This window comes from Camelus dromedarius, chromosome 14, assembly GCF_036321535.1.
Source record: "Camelus dromedarius isolate mCamDro1 chromosome 14, mCamDro1.pat, whole genome shotgun sequence".
Lineage (NCBI taxonomy): Eukaryota > Metazoa > Chordata > Mammalia > Artiodactyla > Camelidae > Camelus > Camelus dromedarius.
In genome coordinates this window covers 68,853,833-68,859,900 of record NC_087449.1, presented here as the reverse complement: position 1 = coordinate 68,859,900, position 6,068 = coordinate 68,853,833, and the positions used below count along the sequence as shown (strand labels likewise).

General features: G+C 55.6%; 1 long non-coding RNA gene across 1 annotated transcript; it reads left to right on the top strand.

Annotated features, from left to right (window-relative positions):
* The first annotated feature begins 390 nt into the window (after positions 1-390).
* LOC135322840 (uncharacterized) lies at positions 391-4,720 on the top strand. The gene is made up of 3 exons (XR_010383743.1): positions 391-685; positions 1,261-1,408; positions 4,363-4,720. It is a non-coding gene; the product is annotated as an uncharacterized LOC135322840 (long non-coding RNA).
* Positions 4,721-6,068: the final 1,348 nt, after the last annotated feature.

Genomic DNA, 6,068 nt, shown 5'->3' with positions numbered 1-6,068 from the left:
AAGCGTGTGTACAATTGCCAAAACTCTTAGAAAGGAGCACTTCAGAACTGTGCATTTGGGGGATAAGCAAATCATACATCAATTAAGAAACATTTCTCAGCACCAGCTGGCAATTCTTTTTTTAAAAAATATTTTTTAAAATTATAGTTTTGTTTAAGCAACTATTTTATTTTTTGGTTTTTAGGTTTTAGGTTTACTTATTTATTTATTTTTTAATGGAGGGACTGGGGATGGAACCCAGGACCCAGTGCGTGCTCAGCACGTGCTCTACTGCTGCGCTATACCCTCCCCACTAGCAAGTCTTTCTGTTTTTTTTTTCACGTGTGTAACGAGGATTGTCATGAAAACTAAATGCGAAATCCATGCGAGGCTCTTGGTACAGAGAACGGGCCGTGGTAATTGGACACTGAAGTCTGGCTTTCAGTGTTCTCACTACTTTTTATTATTCCTAGTGCCTGGTCTCCACCCTTCCACTGACACGAAACGCCTTCTCTTCTCTCCACTCTGAAGACAGTGGATGGGAATGTCCGTTGGTTCAAACCCATCTTTCCTGAGGCTTTACATGCCCCCCACCCCCAGATTCTGGTCCTCGTCACCTCGTGCAGTGTCTGCTGGAACAACACAGTGACTGTGTGCTTACTGTGTGCGCAGGTTTCCACCCGCCCGCCGCCTGCCTGCCCCGCTGGTAAGTCTCACGAGTGCAGGGAGCAAGTCCCATTCACTCCTCACTGAGTGCTCAGCACACGGCACAGTCCTGGACACAGGGAACTCCTTAGACATAAGGATGCTGATGAAAATGATGATCATTTTAATGACAATTATAGTAGTTAAACTTTTATTTTTTAGTGTCTGTTCAGGTCTTTTGCCCATTTTTAAATCAGTTTTTTTTTTTAAGTATTTTCATTTCTATTCACTATGCAGACTACTTTTTTTTACAAAGGTACCAGGGATTGAACCGAGGACCTCGTGCGTGCTAAGCGTGAGCTCTACCTTTAGAGCTATACCGTCTCCCTTCAGTAGTTAACTTTTAAAACCTTTTCATTGTAAAATAAAGCCTGTGTGTGGAAAACCATAGAGACATGTTTAGTTTAACGCATTGTTATAAGGCAGACGCCCCTGCCGCCGCCACCCCCACCCCCATCAGGAAGTGGAACTTGGTTTCGTCTTATCCATTCTGTTAAACCTGATAAATATTTAAGTTTCTTTCGGTGGACAGACTCCACCTGTACCCCTGCTTTCCCCTGCATGTATCTGCCGCAGGGCCCGGGCCACTGGACTGTGGGCTTGCTGACTGCATCCTGCTGGCACCGGTCACCATGTTCCGCTGTCACCGGGACTTCCTGGCGAGGCGCAGCAGAAACCAGAGGCTCAATCCGACTTGGATGTGGTCCCCTTGGCGAGGCAGCTGGTAATGTCTGGTGTCACTTTCTTTTGATACTCACAGGTGTAGTGGGTTGAATCGTGGGTCTCCCCAAACATGTCAGGTTCGAACCCTGGTGTCTGTGATGGTGACCTTATTTGGAAATAGGGCTTTGGTGGCTGTCGCCCGGTTAAGAGGAGGCCATCCTGGGTTGGGGTGGGCTCTTGTCTGATGATGGGTGTCCTTGTGGACGCAGGCGCCTGGGAAGCAGCGTGCCTTGTAAAGGGACCTCACAGGTGCACACACGGGGCAGAGGGCCATGTGACCACGGAGGCAGAGATCAGGGTGATGCTTCTAGAAGTCCAGGGACCCCCCAAGGATGACCTGCAACCACCAGGAGCTGGGAGAGAGCGTCCAGCAGGAAACAGCCCTGCCCACACTGGGATCTGGACTGCTGTTCTGAAAGGCAGCATGGTCCTGTTTCTGCTGCTCCTAGCTGAGGACCTGGGACAAGCCAGCCAGCCGCTCCAGGCTCAGTCTCCCTACCAGCACCACTAGCAACAGTGTTCACTCTGCCCACTGGGCCTCGGGAAAGTGTCTGGGAGGCAAGACGTGCCGCCGTCGCCCCAGTTTACAGCTGAGACAAGTGGGGCCCCCGAAAGAGGGAGGAGCAGCGTGCCCAGGCCACCCAGCCGCCAGCCTGGGTTCAGGCCCTGGTGCTCGGTGCTGGCTCCGCTCCTTGGACCACTGGCCTTCCTGCATCTTCTCAGGGTCACAATCTGGAGATGGTTCAGGACTCCAGAGTCACGCCAGGGGCCCCTCCCCGGGTCCTCACTCTCCTCGTGACAGGCTGGGAATCCCGTGACGTCACACAGTGTGGGTAGGGAGGTGGGCTTGGCTGGAGGAATGAGAAACAGACAGAGACAGACAGATAGACAGAGACAGACAGGCCCGGAGCCTTCAGGGGGGTGTCCCGGGGAGGGATGGCACCACTGGCACCCAGCTTCTTACAGGGTGTCAGAGGAGCCAGCCTCGTCCGTCACTTGGCACCAGGCGGTGTCCAGAAACCCATCTGCCCGGGGCCCGGGGCTGAGTTGCGGGAAGTGTGTCTGGAGCAGCCTGCTGGCCGGGAGGAGGGGAGCCCCGTCCTGCGGTCCTGTGGTCCTGCAGGCTGGGTCGTGCGGGGACAGGCTTGCCCAGCGCACTGCGGGTTTCCCCAGCGACGGACGAACAGATTATGTAAGACACCCAGAGTTGGAGGGATTAAGCAGAAGTTTGAAATTGTTACAGACACTCTGCCAGCTGCCAGCTGAGCCACAGACGGGCTGCCGGATTTCGTCCTTTTTGAAGTTCGCTGTCCTGAGGGTTTTTCTGGAGACACTGACCTCAGGGCCACTGCGAGGGGCCGGGTGCGGTGCCCTGCCCTCAGATGTCTCCCCCGAAGGGGGCCCCCCTCACTGCCTGGCCACGGCTCTCAGCGTGCCTGCAGCCCACCCCTGGGGGCAGAGCCCCCCCATCCTCCGGACGATTGATTGCTTCAGTAGCGCCTCTGGGGCTGGCGCTGCCCTGTCACTGTGGGTGAGGGGAATGACAGGTGGCGTCCCCGGCTGTCAGCAGGCAGAGAAGAGCAGGGACGGGGAGGGAGCTTCCCGCTGGTGGGAGGAAGGCTCTGCTCTTCAGAGAGACCTCTTGGCCTGTCTTACTCTGACTGTTCGTGGCCTCCTGAGCTGCCTGCGCCTCCGTGCAGGGGTTCTGCTGGGCCTCACAGGCTGCAGCTGCAACCCGGCTCACGCCCTATGTCAGCCCCAGCCCCACCCTGGCTGCACCCTCGTCTTGGCAGATGGCCCCCTGTCCTCAGGGCTGCCCAGTCACCGGCAACTCCCTGTCCCTCCTGGCCCTTCGGAGAATCAGCCTCCCAACTGGTTTGTTTCTTCAACAGCCCCTGGGTCCGCTTCCTCCCGGCAGCCCCCCTGGCCTGGGTGGTCCTCCCCACCTCCCACAGATTTCTGAATTACAGTGAGCTGTGGACACGTCTGTCTACAGCCAGATGACAGACACCTTTCCTGGCTGAAACCACCCCGACCAGTTTGTAACCAGGTGCTGTGTGCCCAGAAGATGCGGTTCACACAGAGCCCGGCCCACTGTCCTCCGGGGAGCCCTCCCGCCCTTGGGTTGGGGCTGCTCCACGGACCTCAGTCCCCTGCTCAGCCCTTTGTGTCTGTCCAGACCCCAGGCTTCTGGAGGGCAGGGGCCCAGTCTGTTCCTCATGCTCCTTGGGGCTCAGAAGTTTGGATACATGAGTCAAGTGTTCAGGGGAGCATGGTTCTCTCTCTGAGGCAGGTTCGGGGGTTGGGAGGGGGTGGGAAATGTTCCCACCCTCTGTCTGGCCTCCAAGGTCATCGTCCTAGACCTGGGGTCGCAAAGCCCTGTGTGGGACTTGGTCGGCCTGAGCCCTCCCTTCACCCAGCCCGAGCCGGCTAACTTCAGCCTTAATTATCCCTCCCTGGGCCGTGGGCGTGACTTGCGTCATCCTTCCTGGAGGCGCAGTCTCAGATAGACGGCAGTGGTCACTGAAGGCAGGTCTGCTGGGCCAGGCGCTGTGGCCAGCACTCTCCAAATGCAGCGTGTGTGGCCCGGGAGGCAGGGCTGCGGGTGCACAGCTGCCCCAGTCCATGCCCTGCTGTCCGGACACACTGACGGCCCAACATCAGAGCCAAGAACCAGGCACCTGCCTGAGGTCATGGGGCCGGGAAGCCACCAGAGGCAAATCTGAAGCCGGTGTCCGGAGAACCCAGGGGCCCGGTGTTGACCAAGAGTTTGGGGGGGAAATTTGGAAAAGGGATGCTCATGGTGTTAGGTTCCTGTCGTGGCTGTAACACCCTCCCACCTCGCCCCCCACAACGCTGTTCTTTCACCATCTGGCGGCCAGGCCGCCACAGTGGGCCTTCAGGATGGTTCCTTCTGGAGGCTCCAGGCAGAATCCACTTCTTTGCTTTTTCCAGCTTCTAGAGGCTCCCGCGGTCCTTGGCTTGCGGCCCTTCCTCCATCTGCGAAGCCCAAGGCACAGCCTCTCCCTCCGACTGCCACCCCCGCTGCCTCTCTTACAAGGCTTCTGTGATGACATCGGGCCACCCAGGTGTTGACGGAAAATAATGTCCAACCTAGAAGCTGAGCACTGTATCTTCTTTGGTGGACTTTCTGAGGACTCGAGCCTGGGAGGTGGCCTCTCAGATTGATCGCTCCGGGAGACTGCCACAGAGGAGCCAGGACACACAGGAGTTTTACTGCCAAGACCAGGTAGTCGCAACATCAAAAGACGGCTGTTAATTAAAGAAAACCAGACGCCTCAAATTAAGGAATTTAGTGCTTTTCTGTGTGGGGAAAGATGCAGGAGCCTGGGCTTCTGGAAGTCACCCCTCTGACGCGCACCTCGCTGTGCAGGGCCAGCACTCCTGCTTTCCTCCGTCCCGAGCCCCCTCTGGGTGCAGTCGGGGCGGCTGCAGTGGCCGCTGGCTTGATGCCTCGATATCCTTTGTTTGCTGACAGGGCAGGAGATGTTCTTTGTTATTTATTTATTTATTTATTTATTTATTTATTTATTTATTTATTTATTTAGGGAATTGAGTTTATTTATTTATCTATTTTTTGGTGGAGGCACTGGGGGTGGAACCCAGGACCTCGTGCATGCTAAGCAAGCACTCTACCCCGGAGCTGTACCCTCCCCCACAGGGGACAGCCTTCATCCGCACAGGCAACCAGGATAACCCCCACCTCAAGATCCTTACCTGACCCACACCTGCAAAGCCCCTTTTGCCATGTAAGGTGACACAGTCACAGGGCTCGGGAACCAGGACGGGGGGCATCTTTGGTGGGGGGGCATCAGTCAGCCGACACAGCCCCTGGGCTCTGCTTCAGTCGTGACAAGCATCCTTGACATCCAGAGGGTCAGGGGAGCGGGCGGAGCCACGGCTCTGAGCCGCCTTAGTGAACGTGGGTCTTGCGTGGCCTGAAAGGCCGAGCTCCCCCCAGCCTTGGGTGAATGTGGCTCTATTCTGTTCCATTGACCTGTTTGTCTATTTTTCACCTACTGGTCTTGACCCACATTGTCTCGATCACAGCTGCCAGCACAGGGGTCGTTCCAGAAACCAGGGAAGAAGCAGAGAGAGTAACCAGAGTGCAATCGCCTGGTGATTTTGTTCCTTTTATTTAAAAAAATTTTTTATTGAAGTGAAGTTAATTTACAATTTGAGTTTCAGGTGTGCAGCAAAGTGATTCAGTTGTACATGCATACATATTTTCTTTTCAGATTCTTTTCCATTTTATGTTCTTACAAGAAATTGCATATAGTTCCCTGAGCTACAGTAGGTCCTTGTTGTTTACCTGTTTTATATATCGTCATGTGTGTCTGTTGATCAATGTTGTTCTTCTGGGGGTGGGAAATGCGACCCAGACAACTTGGGAACTCAGCTTCTACCCTGCACCCCCTCGCACATGTGCAACGCTGGCAGGGCTCTGTGGCTGGCGGGGCTCTGTGGCTGGCGGTGGGCTGCTGCTGGTGGGGGAGCCCCCTGAACCCCGGGTGTAGTGTGTCTGGATCTGCTGTCTGCAGAGGTGCCTGGACACAGGACACCCATTGCTGGCTCTCCATGTCGCCATCTGCTTGGTTTCTTCCCAAATCTACAGGCACAAGAGCCACAACTGCAAAGGA